This window comes from Triticum aestivum, chromosome 3D (assembly GCF_018294505.1).
Source record: "Triticum aestivum cultivar Chinese Spring chromosome 3D, IWGSC CS RefSeq v2.1, whole genome shotgun sequence".
In the NCBI taxonomy this organism is placed as follows: Eukaryota; Viridiplantae; Streptophyta; class Magnoliopsida; order Poales; family Poaceae; genus Triticum; species Triticum aestivum.
In genome coordinates this window covers 249,491,022-249,511,221 of record NC_057802.1, presented here as the reverse complement: position 1 = coordinate 249,511,221, position 20,200 = coordinate 249,491,022, and positions in this window count along the sequence as shown.

Here is a 20,200-nt window from a genome sequence, read left to right as displayed (position 1 = left end):
TTACCTGGCCTTTTGCAGTCTGGGGGCTCTACATGGTCGGACCCCTTAAAGGGGGAAGCCATAAGAAGAAATACTTACTGGTCATGGTTGATAAATTCACTAAGTGGATAGAGGCCAAACCAGTAAAAAGGGTTGAAGCCGGACCAGTGATTGATTTTATCTCCAGTGTCGTACACCGTTACGGTGTCCCACATAGCATTATTACTGACAACGGCTCTAACTTCACAGCCGATGAGGTGAAAAATTGGTGTGCTAATCTAGGTATTAAACTCGATTATGGCTCCGTATATCACCCCCAAACAAACGGTCAAGTTGAACGGGCCAATGGCCTGATAATGAGCGGCATCAAACCCAGACTAGTGCGTTCCTTAAAGGAATCAGATAAACACTGGGTCGAGGAGCTTGAATCCGTACTCTGGGGGCTGCGGACCACACCCAATCACACGACCGGATACACACTGTTCTTCATGGTGTACGCCGCAGAGGCTGTCCTGCCCTGCGATATTATTCATGACTCGCCTCAAGTGCGCATGTACGAGGAGAGAGAGGCTGAGCTCGATCGGCAAGACGACTTAGATGGCCTGGAGGAGGAGCACGATGTCGCAAAAGCCCGTTCCGCATTATACCAACAATAAGCTCGAAGATACCAAAGCAGAGAAGTGCGGGCTAAGACTTATAATGTCGGTGAACTCGTTCTACGCCTACCAGAGAAGAAAAAGGACAAGCTCAAGCCCAAATGGGAGGGTACCTTTATTATAGATGAAGTTCTCACTGGAGGAGCCTATCGCCTTCGCAATGCATCGGACAATCGCTTAGAGACGAACCCATGGAACACTGCCAGACTCCGAAGATTCTACGCCTAAGTCCGGACACATTGTTCGTTACCTTTTTCTCCTTTTTCCTTTTTTTCTTTTTCTTTTCGTTTCTTTTACAACTTCTAGCGTGTGTTCGGGTAAGCCACACACTTGAGGGGTATACATCCTTAAATGTACACACCCCACCATAACTAGGGGCTTCCTCCAATAGAAGCTTATTATTATTTTGAGCATAAAGCTCACCATATATATGTGTATTGTTTGCTCATATACGTCCTGTCTTCGCCATCATATGCACCTCTATGACTTAAGTTTTTGCCAAGCTGGGTTGCCTGGCTCCTGTGTTTATGCCCTACGTTCCCGCTTGTTCGGCTAGGGCATAAAGGGAGCACCTCTGCGATTGTTACAATCGGGTCAGCCGGACATGTACCTCAGATGGGTGAAGCCGAAAGCTAGCGTTCTTAAGGGAATAATTGGTCGGGGACAAACGACGAACTGCCATCGTTGCAATATAAAATATAAAGACTCATGTGATTCTTTCGCATCACGGTTTAGGCACGCATAAATAAATGTATGCTGGCCCAGGGAGAGGAACCCTTAACGGAACTATTCTCTCTGGAAGATGTCTCTTACATTCAAAAGTAATATAACATAGCTCCCCGAATACAGTTTGCCTGTTCACGCACTATGGCCGGATTGCCTGGTTTCCGAACATACTTGGTGTTTCCCACAGGTATAGTATTCGGAAACACTCCAAACCCTTCGGTTTCGGAGGTTGAAGTGGAGGGTCTGCCATGACACTATTTTACAATTCGGCAGGAGATAAGTTTGATGATAAAGTGTATTGTTACATGAAATCACACGCCTACTCTTTATCTATGCCATCTATCAGGCTGTCTAGTTTATAGTCCTGCTGTGAGAATTTGGCGGCTATCTTTACTTGATCGTACACCAAGCTAATCGGAATTTCTTGTCCGTCTAGTCCCCGAGGTCCGACCCGGGCCATATGATTTGGATCAAGTCCGGTATACTGCGTTTTCACCATGGCCCAGGCCTCTCATGCACCCTCTCGACATGCTGGCGCCTTCCACAGCTCAAAGTGAAGACGAGCTCCTTTGAATAGCTCCACGAGCTCCCCCATCAGTCCTAGAGGAGAATCGGATGGCCATAAAGCCTTAGCCATGTTCCTCATTGCTTTCCAAGCTCGCTCGTGCACTTTGGACAGCTCTTGCAGCAAGTCGCCTTGAAAACCGGACACTTCTCCTTCAGGCCGCCCAGTTAACAAACCTACAAGAACAAATCTCATAAAAATTCTCCATCAAGGGATCTTATGAAAGTTAGGTTCAAGGACATACTAGATATGCCGCCTTTCAGCTTTCGGTTCTCCTTTGAGGCGTCCGATAGTTGGGCTCTTATGTCCTTTAGCTCCTCAGCTTGCTTGATGTTGGCATCTTGTAGTTTGTGTTGGAAATATGCCCTAGAGGCAATAATAAATGGTTATTATTATATTTCTTTGTTCATGGTAATTGTCTATTGTTCATGCTATAATTGTGTTATCCGGAAATCGTAATGAGTGAATACATAGACCACAACGTGTCCCTAGTAAGCCTCTAGTTGACTAGCTCGTTGATCAACAGATAGTCATGGTTTCCTGACTATGGACATTGGATGTCATTGATAACGGGATCACATCATTAGGAGAATGATGTGATGGACAAGACCTAATCCTAAGCATAGCTCAAAGATCGTGTAGTTCGTTTGCTAGCGCTTTTCCAATGTCAAGTATCTTCTCCTTAGACCATGAGATCGTGCAACTCCCGGATACCATAGGAGTACTTTGGGTGTGCCAAACGTCACAACGTAACTGGGTGACTATAAAGGTACACTACGGGTATCTCCGAAAGTGTCTATTGGGTTGGCACAGATCGAGACTGGGATTTGTCACTCCGTATGACGGAGAGGTATCTCTGGGCCCACTCGGCAATGCATCATCATAATGAGCTCAATGTGACTAAGGAGTTAGTCATGGGATCATGCATTGCGGTACGAGTAAAGAGACTTGCCGGTAACGAGATTGAACAAGGTATTGGGATACCGACGATCGAATCTCGGGCAAGTAACATACCGATTGACAAAGGGAATTGAATATGGGATTGATTGAATCCTCGACATCGTGGTTCATCCGATGAGATCATCGTGGAACATGTGGGAGCCAACATGGGTATCCAGATCCCGCTGTTGGTTATTGACCGGAGAGGCATCTCGGTCATGTCTGCATGTCTCCCGAACCCGTAGGGTCTACACACTTAAGGTTCGGTGACGCTAGGGTTGTAGAGATATGAGTATGCGGAAACCCGAAAGTTGTTCGGAGTCCGGGATGAGATCCCGGACATCACGAGAAGTTCCAGAATGGTCCGGAGGTGAATAATTATATATAGGAAGTCAAGTTTCGGCCACCGGGAAAGTTTCGGGGATCACCGGTATTGTACCGGGACCACCGGAAGGGTCCCGGGGGTCCATCGGGTGGGGCCACCTATCCCGGAGGGCCCCATGGGCTGAAGTGGGAAGGGAACCAGCCCTTAGTGGGCTGGGGCGCCCCCCATGGGCCTCCCCCCTGCGCCTAGGGTTGGAAACCCTAGGGTGGGGGGCGCCCCACTTGCCTTGGGGGGCAAGTCTCCCCCCTGGCCGCAGCCCCCCATGCAGATGGGTCTTGGACGGCGCCCCCCCATCCCAAGGGGCCTATATAAAGGGGGGAGGGAGGGCAGCAATACTATAGCCTTTGGCGCCTCCCTCCTCCCCTGCAACACCTCTCCCTCTCGCAGAAGCTCGGCGAAGCCCTGCCGAGATCCCGCTACATCCACCACCACGCCGTCGTGCTGCTGGATCTCCATCAACCTCTCCTTCCCCCTTGCTGGATCAAGAAGGAGGAGACGTCGCTGCTCCGTACGTGTGTTGAACGCGGAGGTGCCGTCCGTTCGGCACTCGGTCATCGGTGATTTGGATCATGGCGAGTACGACTCCATCAACCTCGTTCATTGGAACGCTTCCGCTCGCGATCTACAAGGGTATGTAGATGCACTCCTTTCCCCTTGTTGCTAGTATACTCCGTAGATGGATCTTGGTGATGCGTAGGAAATTTTAAAATTCTGCTACGATCCCCAACAGTGGCATCATGAGCCAGGCCTATGTGTAGTTACTATGCACGAGTAGAACACAAAGCAGTTGTGGGCGTAGATGTTGCCAATTCTTCTTGCCGCTACTAGTCTTATCTTGTTTCGGCGGTATTGTGGGATGAAGCGGCCCGGACCGACCTTACACGTACGCTTACGTGAGACAGGTTCCACCGACTGACATGCACTAGTTGCATAAGGTGGCTAGCGGGTGTCTGTCTCTCCCACTTTAGTCGGAACGGATTCGATGAAAAGGGTCCTTATGAAGGGTAAATAGAAATTGGCATATCACGTTGTGGTTTTACGTAGGTAAGAAACGTTCTTGCTAGAAACCTATAGAAGCCACGTAAAAACTTGCAACAACAATTAGAGGACGTCTAACTTGTTTTTGCAGCATGTGCCTTGTGATGTGATATGGCCAGAAGATGTGATGTATGAGATTGATCATATTCTTGTAATAGGAATCACGACTTGCATGTCGATGAGTATGACAACCGGCAGGAGCCATAGGAGTTGTCTTTATTATTTTGTATGACCTGCGTGTCATTGAATAACGCCATGTAAATTACCTTACTTTATTGCTAAACGCGTTAGCCATAGAAGTAGAAGTAATCGTTGGCGTGACAACTTCATGAAGACACAATGATGGAGATCATGATGATGGAGATCATGGTGTCATGCCGGTGACGAAGATGATCATGGTGCCCCGAAGATGGAGATCAAAGGAGCAAAATGATATTGGCCATATCATGTCACTATTTGATTGCATGTGATGTTTATCATGTTTTGCATCTTATTTGCTTAGAACGATGGTAGTAAGTAAGATGATCCCTTATGATAATTTCAAGAAAGTGTTCCCCCTAACTGTGCACCATTGCGAAGGTTCGTTGTTTCGAGCACCACGTGATGATCGGGTGTGATAGATTCTAACGTTCGCATACAACGGGTGTTGACGAGCCTAGCATGTACAGACATGGCCTCGGGACACACGCAATACACTTAGGTTGACTTGACGAGCCTAGCATGTACAGACATGGCCTCGGAACACGGAGGACCGAAAGGTCGAGCATGAGTCGTATAGAAGATACGATCAACATGGAGATGTTCACCGATCTTGACTAGTCCGTCTCACGTGATGATCGGACACGGCCTAGTTAACTCGAATCATGTTTCACTTAGATGACTAGAGGGATGTCTACCTGAGTGGGAGTTCATTGAGTAATTTGATTAGATGAACTTAATTATCATGAACTTAGTCTAAAATCTTTACAATATGTCTTGTAGATCAAATGGCCCACGTTGTCCTCAACTTCAACGCGTTCCTAGAGAAAACCAAGCTGAAAGATGATGGCAGCAACTATACGGACTGGGTCCGGAACCTGAGGATCATCCTCATAGCTGCCAAGAAAGATTATGTCTTAGAAGCACCGCTAGGTGAAGCACCAATCCCAGAGAACCAAGACGTTATGAACGCTTGGCAATCACGTGCTGATGATTACTCCCTCGTTCAGTGCGGCATGCTTTACAGCTTAGAACCGGGTCTCCAAAAGCGTTTCGAGAAACATGGAGCATATGAGATGTTTGAAGAGCTGAAAATGGTTTTCCAAGCTCATGCCCGGGTCGAGAGATATGAAGTCTCCGACAAGTTCTTCAGCTGTAAAATGGAGGAAAATAGTTCTGTTAGTGAGCACATACTCAGAATGTCTGGGTTACACAACCGCTTGTCTCAGCTGGGAGTTAATCTCCCGGATGACGCGGTCATTGACAGAATCCTTCAGTCGCTTCCACCAAGCTACAAGAGCTTTGTGATGAACTTCAATATGCAGGGGATGGAAAAGACCATTCCCGAGGTATATTCAATGCTGAAATCAGCGGAGGTGGAGATCAGAAAAGAACATCAAGTGTTGATGGTGAATAAAACCACTAAGTTCAAGAAAGGCAAGGGTAAGAAGAACTTCAAGAAGGACGGCAAGGGAGTTGCCGCGCCCGGTAAGCCAGTTGCCGGGAAGAAGTCAAAGAATGGACCCAAGCCTGAGACTGAGTGCTTTTATTGCAAGGGAAGTGGTCACTGGAAGCGGAACTGCCCCAAATACTTAGCGGACAAGAAGGCCGGCAACACCAAAGGTATATATGATATACATGTAATTGATGTGTACCTTACCAGTACTCGTAGTAGCTCCTGGGTATTTGATACCGGTACGGTTGCTCATATTTGTAACTCAAAACAGGAACTGCGGAATAAACGGAGACTGGCAAAGGACGAGGTGACGATGCGCGTCGGGAATGGTTCCAAGGTCGATGTGATCGCCGTCGGCACGCTACCTCTGCATCTACCTACGGGATTAGTTTTAAACCTCAATAATTGTTATTTAGTGCCAGCTTTGAGCATGAACATTGTATCTGGATCTCGTTTAATTCAAGATGGCTACTCATTTAAATCCGAGAATAATGGTTGTTCTATTTATATGAGAGATATGTTTTATGGTCATGCCCGCTGGTCAATGGTTTATTCTTGATGAATCTCGAACGTGATGTTACACATATTCATAGTGTGAATACCAAAAGATGTAAAGTTGATAACGATAGTCCCACATACTTGTGGCACTGCCGCCTTGGTCACATTGGTGTCAAGCGCATGAAGAAGCTCCATGCAGATGGACTTTTGGAGTCTCTTGATTACGAATCATTTGACACGTGCGAACCATGCCTCATGGGTAAGATGACCAAGACACCGTTCTCCGGAACAATGGAGCGAGCAACCAACTTATTGGAAATCATACATACCGATGTGTGCGGTCCAATGAGTGTTGAGGCTCGCGGAGGATATCGTTATGTTCTCACTCTCACTGATGACATAAGTAGATATGGGTATGTCTACCTAATGAAACACAAGTCTGAAACCTTTGAAAAGTTCAAGGAATTTCAGAGTGAGGTTGAGAATCAACGTGACAGGAAAATAAAATTCTTACGATCAGATCATGGTGGAGAATATTTAAGTCACGAGTTTGGTGCGCACTTAAGGAAATGTGGAATCGTTTCACAACTCACGCCGCCTGGAACACCTCAGCGAAACGGTGTGTCCGAACGTCGTAATCGCACTCTATTGGATATGGTGCGATCTATGATGTCTCTTACCGATTTGCCGCTCTCATTTTGGGGCTATGCTTTAGAGACTGCCGCATTCACTTTAAATAGGGCTCCGTCGAAATCCGTTGAGACGACACTGTATTTATTATGGTTTGGGAAGAAACCTAAGCTATCGTTTCTAAAAGTTTGGGGATGCAATGCTTATGTCAAGAAACTTCAACCTGAAAAGCTCGAACCCAAGTCGGAGAAATGCGTCTTCATAGGATACCCTAAGGAAACTATTGGGTATACCTTCTACCTCAGATCCGAAGGCAAGATCTTCGTTGCCAAGAATGGGTCCTTTCTGGAGAAAGAGTTTCTCTCGAAGGAAGTAAGTGGGAGGAAAGTGGAACTTGATGAGGTGATAGTCACCCCTTCCGTACCGGAAAGTAGCGCAGCGCGGGAAGATGTTCCTGTGGTGCCTACACCGACTGGAGAGAAAGTTAATGATGATGATCATGAAGCTTCGGATCAAGTTACTGCTGAACTTCGTAGGTCCACAAGGACACGTTCCGCACCAGAGTGGTACGACAACCCTGTCCTGGAAATCATGTTGTTAGACAACGGTGAACCTTCGAACTATGAAGAAGCGATGGCGGGCCCGGATTCCGACAAATGGCTAGAAGCCATGAAATCCGAGATAGGATCCATGTATGAAAACGAAGTATGGACTTTGACTGACTTGCCCGATGATCGGCGAGCCATAGAAAATAAATGGATCTTTAAGAAGAAGACAGACGCGGATGGTAATGTGACCATCTATAAGGCTCGACTTGTCACTAAGGGTTATCGACAAGTTCAAGGGGTTGACTACGATGAGACTTTCTCACCCGTAGCGAAGCTGAAGTCCGTCCGAATCATGTTAGCAATTGCTGCATACTATGATTATGAGATATGGCAGATGGACGTCAAAACGGCATTCCTTAACGGCTTCCTTAAGGAAGAATTGTATATGATGCAGCCGGAAGGTTTTGTCGATCCTAAGAATGCTAACAAAGTATGCAAGCTCCAGCGCTCAATCTATGGGCTGGTGCAAGCATCTCGGAGTTGGAACATTCGCTTTGATGAGATGATCAAAGCGTTTGGGTTTACACAGACTTATGGAGAAGCTTGTGTTTACAAGAAAGTGAGTGGGAGCTCTATAGCATTTCTCTTATTATATGTGGATGACATACTATTGATGGGAAATGATATAGAATTCTTGGAAAGTATAAAGGCCTATTTGAATAAGTGTTTTTCAATGAAGGACCTTGGAGAAGCTGCTTATATATTAGGCATCAAGATCTATAGAGATAGATCAAGACGCCTCATTGGTCTTTCACGGAGTACGTACCTTGACAAGATATTGAAGAAGTTCAATATGGATCAGTCCAAGAAGGGGTTCTTGCCTGTATTGCAAGGTGTGCAATTGAGCACGGCTCAATGCCCGACCACGGCAGAAGATAGAGAAAAGATGAGTGCCATCCCCTATGCCTCGGCAATAGGGTCTATTATGTATGCCATGCTGTGTACCAGACCTGATGTAAACCTTGCCGTAAGTTGGTAGGAAGGTACCAAAGTAATCCCGGCATGGAACACTGGACAGCGGTCAAGAATATCCTAAAGTACCTGAAGAGGACTAAGGATATGTTTCTCGTTTATGGAGGTGACGAAGAGCTCGTCGTAAAGGGTTACGTCGACGCTAGCTTCGACACAGATCTGGATGACTCAAAGTCACAAACCGGATACGTGTATATTTTGAATGGAGGAGCAGTAAGCTGGTGCAGTTGCAAGCAAAGCGTCGTGGCGGGATCTACATGTGAAGCGGAGTACATGGCAGCCTCGGAGGCAGCACAGGAAGCAGTCTGGATGAAGGAGTTCATTACCGACCTAGGGGTGATTCCCAATGTGTCGGGCCCGATGACTCTCTTCTGTGACAACACTGGAGCTATTGCCCTTGCGAAGGAGCCCAGGTTTCACAGGAAGACCAGGCATATCAAGCGTCGCTTCAACTCCATTCGTGAAAGTGTTCAAAATGTAGACATAGATATTTGTAAAGTACATACGGACCTGAATGTAGCAGATCCGTTGACTAAACCTCTCCCTAGAGCAAAACATGATCAACACCAGGACGCAATGGGTGTTCGATTCATCACAATGTAACTAGATTATTGACTCTAGTGCAAGTGGGAGACTGTTGGAATTATGCCCTAGAGGCAATAATAAATGGTTATTATTATATTTCTTTGTTCATGGTAATTGTCTATTGTTCATGCTATAATTGTGTTATCCGGAAATCGTAATGCATGTGTGAATACATAGACCACAACGTGTCCCTAGTAAGCCTCTAGTTGACTAGCTCGTTGATCAACAGATAGTCCTGACTATGGACATTGGATGTCATTGATAACGGGATCACATCATTAGGAGAATGATGTGATGGACAAGACCCAATCCTAAGCATAGCTCAAAGATCGTGTAGTTCGTTTGCTAGAGTTTTCCAATGTCAAGTATCTTCTCCTTAGACCATGAGATCGTGCAACTCCCGGATACCATAGGAGTACTTTGGGTGTGCCAAACGTCACAACGTAACTGGGTGACTATAAAGGTACACTACGGGTATCTCCGAAAGTGTCTGTTGGGTTGGCACGGATCGAGACTGGGATTTGTCACTCCGTATGACGGAGAGGTATCTCTGGGCCCACTCGGCAATGCATCATCATAATGAGCTCAATGTGACTAAGGAGTTAGTCACGGGATCATGCATTGTGGTACGAGTAAAGAGACTTGCCGGTAACGAGATTGAACAAGGTATTGGGATACCGACGATCGAATCTCGGGCAAGTAACATACCGATTGACAAAGGGAATTGAATACGGGATTGATTGAATCCTCGACATCGTGGTTCATCTGATGAGATCATCGTGGAACATGTGGGAGCCAACATGGGTATCCAGATCCCGCTGTTGGTTATTGACCGGAGAGGCGTCTCGGTCATGTCTGCATGTCTCCCGAACCCGTAGGGTCTACACACTTAAGGTTCGGTGACGCTAGGGTTGTAGAGATATGAGTATGCGGAAACCCAAAAGTTGTTCGGAGTCCCGGATGAGATCCCGGACGTCACGAGGAGTTCCGGAATGGTCCAGAGGTGAAGAATTATATATAGGAAGTCAAGTTTCGGCCACCGGGAAAGTTTCGGGGATCACCGGTATTGTACCGGGAGCACCGGAAGGGTCCCGGGGGTCCACCGGGTGGGGCCACCTATCCCGGAGGGCCCCATGGGCTGAAGTGGGAAGGGAACCAGCCCTTAGTGGGCTGGGGCGCCCCCCATGGGCCTCCCCCTGCGCCTAGGGTTGGAAACCCTAGGGTGGGGGGGGGGGCGCCCCACTTGCCTTGGGTGGCAAGTCTCCCCCCTGGCCGCCGCCCCCCATGCAGATGGGTCTTGGCCGGTGCCCCCCCCTCCCAGGGGGCCTATATAAAGGGGGGAGGGAGGGCAGCAATACTACAGCCTTTGGCGCCTCCCTCCTCCCCTGCAACACCTCTCCCTCTCGCAGAAGCTCGGCGAAGCCCTGCCGAGATCCCGCTACATCCACCACCACGCCGTCGTGCTGCTGGATCTCCATCAACCTCTCCTTCCCCCTTGCTGGATCAAGAAGGAGGTGACGTCGCTGCTCCATACGTGTGTTGAACGCGGAGGTGCCGTCCGTTCGGCACTCGGTCATCGGTGATTTGGATCACGGCGAGTACGACTCCGACAACCTCGTTCATTGGAACGCTTCCGCTCGCGATCTACAAGGGTATGTAGATGCACTCCTTTCCCCTCGTTGCTAGTATACTCCATCGATGGATCTTGGTGATGCGTAGGAAATTTTAAAATTCTGCTACGATCCCCAACAGTTTGTTCTTCTCATTAATGTTCCATATTAATACACGTTGACCAGCAGCTTCTTGCCCTTCGGCATGTTGCTTGTCCGCCTGAGCGGCCTTTAGCCTCTCCTCCAACTGATCTGTCGATCCTGCTGCCGTAAACAAAACAATGAATATTCAAAAATCATTGTCGGTGCAGAATCGTATTTTCCGGACATTGTTGTGCTTACCATCCGGAGCCTTCTTGGATTTCTTCAAATTTTTCCAGTTCGGTAGTGGAAACAGTTAGCTTGGTCCGACATTCTTCAAGCTCCTGAGACAGCGTGTTATTTTTTGCCGTGAGTACCTGATAACATTAAACGACCCTTAAATCAGTTGGGTCAACTGCTTCAAGTCTCGGGGGCTACTGGCATATGATTATTGATCCACACTAAGTTCTTACCCGCATATCTTTTGAAAGTTGGTGAGTGGCTCTGGCAAGTCCATCCCGAGTAGCTCGGATATATGCATCCGCTGAGCTGAGGGCATTGAATGCCTCTTCGGTGAAACTTGGGTCACGCATGGCCTCTTTCCACTGCCGATGATTCATCGCGCTCTCCACTTCGGAATTGGTGACGAATACATTCTCCGAGTCCTCTTGGAGATGACAATCTGACATTTACCCGTATCAACCCTAGTCCTTATGGCAGGGTCCAGGGCCGGATTGGTCGATGCACGGCCGGTGAGGTCCCCGGATATAGTCCGGCGTATGCTCTTCCTACAAAATGGCCCAACGAAAAACGTCACAATTCGGTCTGTCCACCGGGTGCGTGTTAAAAACTATACCTCTTTCGTGAAAGCGGAGGCTCGGTAGTATCACCGTTGGCCTTTCTTTTCAACGACTCGCCCTGCGCAGGTGTCGCCTTCTTAGAAGACACCTTTGATACAGCTCGGCGAGACGAGCGCCGCTCCTTCGGAGCATGAGACAGTGCGGTGGGTGAGGCGCAATGGGAAAACTCTTTTGGAGGAGACATCTCCTGGGTACTTACATGAGAGGAGGGGAGAAGGCCGGGCTAGTCGGCTATAATCGCCACTTCCGTGCCATCGTAGCTTTTCTGATAAAAGACTCCCTCCTTGAGTTCTATAAATATATCTGGACCTTCTTCATATCCGGGATCCAGGTCTCGAACATGGTCCTCTGGCTGCAGAGCGGGGCTGTAGATCCCCTCGACAACCTTTCTCCATTCCTATTAAAAGTAGCTGGCTGAAGATTAGCATAAACTCTGGAAAAAGGTTGAGTAAGGCCAATAATCGAAAAACTCACCCAGGGGATGGGGTTGCACATGGAAAAGCCTTCCCGACATGTCAAATCAGCGAAGTCTTCCTTCTCCCCTTTGTACAGGTCAGCTAAGATGGCCGCCAGGGCGGCAAAATTGTCTGGACCTTTGCGCAGACAATGGGACGCATCGTCATCCCCATTATAATTCCACATGGGAAGACCTCTAGATTGGAGCGGCTGAACACATCGGGTTATGGAAATTTCCATTACCTCAATTATAGACAGCCCGGAGTTGGCGAGTACTCTGATCTTGCTTGCTAGTCTCGAAACCCCCACACTATCTTCTTCTTCGAGGCTTCGGGGACGCCAGCTGGTGCGCTTCTTTAAACGAGCACTGGAGAATTCGGGAAGACCACGCCGGATTGGGTCCGGAAGAATGACGTCTTCAATATAAAACCACTCCGAGGGCCACTCTTCGGATGCCTTCTTCGGAGTGCCGGACGGGTATCCAGTCCCGGCTATGCGCCATACTTCAGCGCCGCTCACCTCGAATATAGATCCCTTTTGGGAGCGGGGGACGAGGCAGAAAACTTTCCGTCATAGCTCGAAATGAGCCTCGCAGCCCAGGAACAGCTCGCAAAGAGCAACGAAGCCCGCGGTATGCAGGATGGAGCCCGGCGTCAGATTGTGCAGTTGAAGGCCGTAATAGGAAATCCTATGCCTCTCAAGAGGAAGGAAACGAAGCACACCCGCTCCTCTTTAGAAGGATTGGGGAAATTCTCCGCCAGGGCTTCGCCGTCGATGGAAGTTAATCCAGCCCGAACGGAGATTAGATCCGCGGGAGGAAGGTACCCCTGCGTCTGAAGTTTGCTCAGATGGGCGTGGGATACCGAACAACTTTCCAGTCACCTTTTTGAGGGTCATTGGGGTGCGAGGAAGAGCTAGGAGAGCTGGCCATGTTTGGGTGATTTCCTATGGCGAGTTCTAAGGATTTCCGCGTGGTGTGGAATGGTCTCTGAGATCTAATCTCTTTAAATAGGCGCCTTTCCCGCCTGGTCGAGGGGTTATTTGTAAAAACACCTAGACTGTTCACATCCGTTTGACACGTGGAAGCCGAGGCGACGGCAGTAAAGAAATGGTATTTAATGTGTAGCCGAACTATCGTCAATCCAAAGTACAACGGAGAACCTGCCTTGCAAAGCCGAAGACATAAAGCCGGATACTACGTCGTCATTGAAGGCAAGTACGGGGGCTACTGAGGGAGTCCTAGATTAAGGGGTCCTCGGATGGTCGAGCTATGTGACATGGGCCAGACTAATGGGCCGCTAAGATACAAGATAGAAGGCTTTCTTCCGTGTCTGGATGGGCTTCCCTTCTCGCTACCCCCGCAGCCCCTATGCTCCAGCATCATCCCACACCTGCCCCTGAGGGAGAGCCCTCGAGGCAGCACCATCGTGTTACTTTTAACCCGGAGGTCTCGGTTAACATCATCAGTTTGGGATCGGAGTCTGGTTCAGGAGAGGACCCAGCAGGACCGGCAGAGCACTAGAGCGTCTCAGTATCCGCAGTTGTCATGTTGATGTACGGATGTAGTCGTACGAGTCATGAAGTTTCATTTTATGTATGAGACTAGTCGAACCCGTCCTGATGTTTATCTTTCATGTATGAGTCTATGTATAATTATGTTGGAACTTTTTATTATTCGCTTTGTTTCTCGCTGTTTTCCTTTCAGGTTTGTCGCTTGCTTTTCTTCCCATTATTGGATGTTGCTCATCGCGGTTGCTTTATATTGGGAAAAATTAACAATATGATGACACGGGGAGGCAATAGCAGTCATGCTTGTGAGGATCTCCCTGTTCGTCACTCAGCAAGACAGGCAGGGCATTCCACCGAGCCGTATTCTCCACCGCCGCCTCCACCACCACATCCGCCCTCCACTGAACAAATTATGCGCATGTTTGAAGAAAGAAGGAACAACAATCTAATTGAGCTGTTGAAAAGTGTGCAAGCTATGGTTGGTAGAATGGAAATCAGAATGGTCATTGTCGGTGTCAAAACCGGCCGATCTCGGGTTGGGGGCCCCGAACTGTGCATCTGAGGATCGAAGGTAACAGGAGACAAAGGGGACACGATGTTTACCCAGGTTCGGGCCCTCTTAATGGAGGTAAAACCCTACTTCCTGCTTGATTGACTTTGATGAGTATACGGGTTACAAGAGTTGATCTACCTCGAGATCGTAATGGCTAAACCCTGGATGTCTAGCCTATGTGAATTCTGATGATCTCTACGTACTAAACCCTCCGGTTTATGTAGACACCAGAGGAGACTACGGTTGTACAGAGTCGGCGTGCAGAAGAAGGAAATTACATATCTGGACACCAATCTTGCCATCCACGCATAGGAGAGTCCTATCCGGACACGGGGGAAGGCCTTCTACCTTGTATCTTCACGGCTCATCAGTCCGGCCCATATCACATAGCCCAGACATCGGAGGACCCCTAATCTAGGACTCCCACAGTACCCCTGAACCAGTCTTCAATGACGATATGTTCGGCACGCGGATTGTCTTCAGCATTGCAAGGCGGGTTCCTCCTCCCGGATACTTCAAAGCAATCTTCTGAATAATAGAACTGTATCCGGCTCTGCATTACAGTCACAACCCTCAACCACGAAAGCGAAATATTTAATCAAAATAATGTATGTTAACTGACAACTTTTTCAGTGAAATTCCACGTCTGGCTCCTTTAACATTTTGAATGGTTTTCTGCCTCTGCTTCGTGTTTCGAGGCGCGGCCTCTATTGTCACGTCCTGTCAAAACAAAGATTGTGTCCGCTTATCGCGGGATCGTCATCAATACGGGTTTGGGTAATCCAACCGTGCCGTTCAGATGACTCCTTGGGAACAGGCGAGTTTTAAGGCTTGAGGGGGGGCTTGATATTCACTGCCTATATAAGTGCATAAAGATCCCTTTTTTCATCCCCACGCCTTCTTCCTTCTCCCGCTCTCCCATCCTCAAGCACCGGCGTCCAAGTTTCAATCTTTCCCACCGCCACCAACCTCTCCAGCCATGTCCGGATCGGGCTCGAAAAGCAAGTGGGAGGCCTCCTCCGTCACAGAGAAGGATGTCAAGGAGCTCCGGGAGGCGGGGTACCTGTCTGCGGAGATCGCACACAGGCTCCCTGCCATGGAGCAAGTTATCCCCACCCTAGAGCCCGGCGAAAGGGTTGTATTCATCCCTCACTTTCTCCGCGGACTAAGGTTTCCCCTCTACCCCTTTGTCTGCGGCCTCATGTTCTACTACGGGCTAGATTTCCATGATCTAGCCCCAAATTCTTTCCTCCACATCTCAGCGTTTATCATCGTGTGCGAGGCGCTACTCTGCATCCCCCCACACTTCGGCCTATGGCTAAAAGTCTTCAATGTGAAGCCGAAGGTAGTCGACGGGCAGCATGCGGACTGCGGCGGCGCCATGGTGAGCAAGCTCCCCAACACCACTTGGCCTAAATGGGCCTTTGTGGAGACCTTCATGGTGTGGCAGCAGGGGTGGTTCTAGATCACCGAACCTCGCGGCACCAGATGGGCGGCCACTCCTGAGGTTAGATCCAGACCCCCTATGCAGCTCGCGTCATGGACCAACAAGGGTCTGGACTGGGGGTCGACCGCGGAAGTGATGACACTGCAGAAGCGTATCAAAAACATGATAAGCAAGAACACCAGTCTCACTGACGTGATTCAGGTGATGCTCTTCCGCCGGATCCTCCCCTGCCAACTCCGGCCTCTCCATATGCGGGAGTTCAATCTACAAGGTCCCCGGACCCTGCAGCGCTTCTTCGGCACAACACATGAAGAGATCTGGAAGCTGCTCTTCAAGGCCCAGAAGACGTGGCCAAAGAAGACCGAAGACATCGGCCTCTACAGTGCTAATCCGGCCACTCCGGTAAGTGTTTTATTCGAACATACACCTTGGTCCATAAATTCTTAGGCATAATGAGTTTTCTATCCCTCTCACAGGGCTGGACAGTGAAGGAGGAGCGGATCAACTGTCCGGTACCGCTACCTGAAGATCCGGCCACACCCCAGCGCATGAAGATGTTGGTTCCGGTGCCCTATTAGGCGCCGGAGAAGAAGGCCAAGAAGAAGAGCAAGGAGGCTAAGGGTGGCCTCCGCTTTAAAGGTACTTCGGACACAGTGTCCAGAGAGACCGATGTCCCCTCCTCCCACGAGGGAGATGAAGATGAAGAGGAGGAGGAGGCGGAAAGTGACTCTCCCCTCAAGGGGAGGAAAAAGAAAAGGGCAGCCTCCACACACCCGAAGGAGGGGGCGTCCAAGAGGGAGAGGATAACCCTCTCAAATGGTTCGGATATGGATGCCGAACACACCCCCAAGAGGCGCCCAGGGCAAAGCCCCTGGCCACATCATAAGTATCAAATGATACTTTACTGATATCCGGTCTTTTATTGTTTTAATATAACATATTGTGTTGTGTGTATTTCAGTCCTGCCCGCGACCTCCCCCAACCATCGCTATCTGAGGGGAACTCTCTGGCACCAGAGATGGTGGAGAGCAAGACGCCTCCGCAAGCCTCTCCGCCAACCCTCACGGATGACACCGAGGTGTTGTCTCGAAGGGCCTCTCCAAGCCACGGAGAGGTGAGGGAGGCTGCCAACACGGCGCCTGGGGGTGAGGCCTCGGCTGCCGAGAACATGGGGGGTGCAACCCCCATGGAGACCGACGGTGGGGGCCCTGACCAGTCCGGCCCCCAGCCGAACACTATTCTGGAGACCCATATGGCTCCAGAATTGAGCGAGCAACCCCCTTCAAAGGAGGGGGGAGCACCAACTCCGGCGGCGACCTCCACTAATCCGGAGGCGCCGAACGCTCTGGTGGAGGCACTACGACGTGCTTCCGTCATGGAGGAGCACTGCACCCTGATGGGTGTGGTGGTTGAGAAGGTTCAGTCCGCCAAGAGCGGGCTGAACGAAGCCTTCACCAGCCTGCTAACAGGCTTCGAGGTATGCGACGTAATACTCTTAGACATTTTTCATATGAAGGAAATATGCTTGTATATAGATAGTAGCCCCTGAGACTGTGTTCGATTTTGGAAAAAGCCGAACAGAGGATCACATAGCATTCGGAAAAGGTGACGTACATTTCTATTTTCTGATAGGCTTCCTTATTGGCGACAACCGCCTAGGCCGCTGAAGTTTCTGAACTCAAGCAGAAGCTGAAGCTGGCTGATGATGATATCGACCGCATTAACAAATGGTTCGATGAGGCGCAAGGTATGTTTAAAAGAGCTCTTATATGCCTGAAGTAGTATTCAGAGTTGAAGCTCATGCACTGCTATGATTATGATTGCAGGTAGCGTGGCCGAGGTAGAGACCCTCAAGAGCACCCTTGCCCAAGCCAAGGAGCAGGCGAAGGCGAGCAAAGCGGCCACTAATAAAGCGGCTACGGATTTAAAGACCGAACAGGTCACCCGCCGCCAGTACGAGGAGAGGGTGGCCGAGGTGGAGCTAGAGCTGAAGGACACCGCCGGCAAGTGCGAGACCCTGGAGGAGAAGAATACGGCCCAAGAAACCGATCTCTCCAAGGCCCTCCAAGAGGTCAAAGAGGCGCGGACTGAGTCCCGGGTGGCTCGGGAGGAGATCCGGCAGGCCGAACAGATAGCGGCTGGTAAGCCCTTTCTTTTGCAGACAATATTTGGCGGTCAAAGATATGCCTTGCTCACTCGACTATGGAGTTCTCTAGACACCTTTGTGGATCTTCCGAGGAGTGTTGCCGATGCCGCGCAGTTCTTCCGGGCCCAAGAGGGGAACACGATGGAGAAGCTCTTCTGGTCATAGTTCCTGGCGCCGGAGCGTCCGGCGCTATTGAACAACCAGATGATGCAACTGGCGGAGCTGCATAGGATGTCCGGCTTGGCCATGAAGGATGTCATAGTACGGCTTTGGCCAGCTGAACCCATTCCTAGCTACTACTTCGGCCTGGTGAAGCGGCTCGCCGACGCACTGCCCCGAGTTGAAGCTGTAAAGCGCTCGGCGTGCATAGAGGGTGTGCGGATGGCCTTTGCCCGTGTGAAGATGCAGTGGGCGAAGATGAAGGCCACCGTCGTGGTGACCGAGGGCCCACCCGAAGGCAAGGACCACCGCAAGCTGGAGCGGTATTTCGACGACGTCTTGGTGGGTGCCCGAATAGTAGAGGATCAATGCTCAAAGGATATCATGTTTGAGTGAATGTAATATATTTATCAAGACTTTGTGTTATGAACCAAGGCATGTAATTTATGTATGCATTTATCTGAAATTAATTTCCTCCTGTCCGGCTGTTTTTTAATTTTGAGAGTTTGCTAGTCATCGGCTTCAGCCCCCACGTAGATGCTACGGGGGTGTTCAGAATAGCGCACGATCACACTTGACCCAACATCTTGGTCCGTGAAGGAGGTGTCTGCGCAGCGAACCAGACAATCAGACTATGCGGCTTTATCACTTTCACTTAGCCATAGGAGTTTGACGGTGGGACTAGTACTAGCCCCTAGTGCGTATGCGGCTATCCGAACTGGGATGCCTTAGACGCGTGACTGGACGAAGGCCAGTCCTTCGTATAATACGGAAGAAATCGCAAGAGATTTATAGCAAGTCACCGAATCGCCGACCAGCTCGCGCCGTATCATGACAGTCAGTTTTCGGCTTTCTCTACTGCGGTGTTGGACCGGACGAACCAGAAACACAATCGCAGTAGTTCTCCCTTTACTACCATAGCCGAACAAGCGGAACGTAAGGTAGTAACCACAGGAGCCGGGCAACCCAACTATTGACCAAAGACATGATTCAGAGCTGATGCATATAATGCAATATTCGGGACGCCGAAGTATACTCTAAAAGTGTTCGGACTTTTCTTTTTTTGAAAATATGTGTGGCCAAATAGAGCCCCTGGCATTTAAGCCGTACCAAAGTATATATGGCAATCCGACGCAAAGAAGGAATACAGATTTATGAAAGAAACCAATACCGAATAGGTGTTGGTGAAGAACTTTTTCCATTGTAATCTGATTGATACTTTAAAATGTGCTATTACAGATACTGCCATAAAGATCAAGGCTATTTTACATGCAGAGGTTTTGTACACAAGGAGAAGCTGTATACAGGGCCGAAAAAAAGGTATTCTTGAAGATTCCATTGACGCCCTGCCGCACGTCTGCGCCGCTGTCGCCTTAGTAGAAAAATCCTTTGAGACGAGCAGTCCACGGTCGTTTATACGAAAGGGGCCCGTAAAGAGGCCTTGCACGACCATAGAATAGCCAGGTTTTAATGCACCTGTGGTATGGAAAAAAAGATCGAAGAAGAAAGGTTAAGGTCAAATAGGGTCGAGCCGCACTATAGACCTTGTCCGCAGTGTGCCTCCGTCGTTGCCCAGGCTATTTTGAGTGTGTAACTATGCATGTGCGATACATATGCCGCAGTTGTGTGGGGCAATCGATGGAGGCAAAACTGCTAGTCTAGCTCTAGATTGACGCAGCTGTCATTCTGCAGAGTTGGTCGGACTCGCTTAATGGTGTCCAGGTCCCTCATGGCCGATAATTTATTTGGCTTGATGAGGCCGCTCTGTACCTCGGCTGCAAGGGCCATGGTGTGCTCCTCAGTACGGAGGGAGCACTCCAAGTTTCCATTGACTGTGATAACGCCGCGGGGTCCAGGCATTTTGAGCTTTAAGTAAGCATAATGCGGGACTGCATTGAAGCGGGCGAAGGCGGTACGTCCGAGAAGTGTGTGATAACTACTGCGGAAGGGGATGATGTCGAAGATCAAGTCTTCACTTTGGAAGTTGTCCGGTGAACCGAAGACTAGTTCCAATGTTAATGAACCCATGCAGTCGGCTTCTACACCGGGTATCACTCCTTTAAAGGTGGTGTTACTAGGCTTGATTCTTGACGGATCAATACCCATTTTACGGACAGTGTCTTGATAGATCAGGTTAAGGCTGG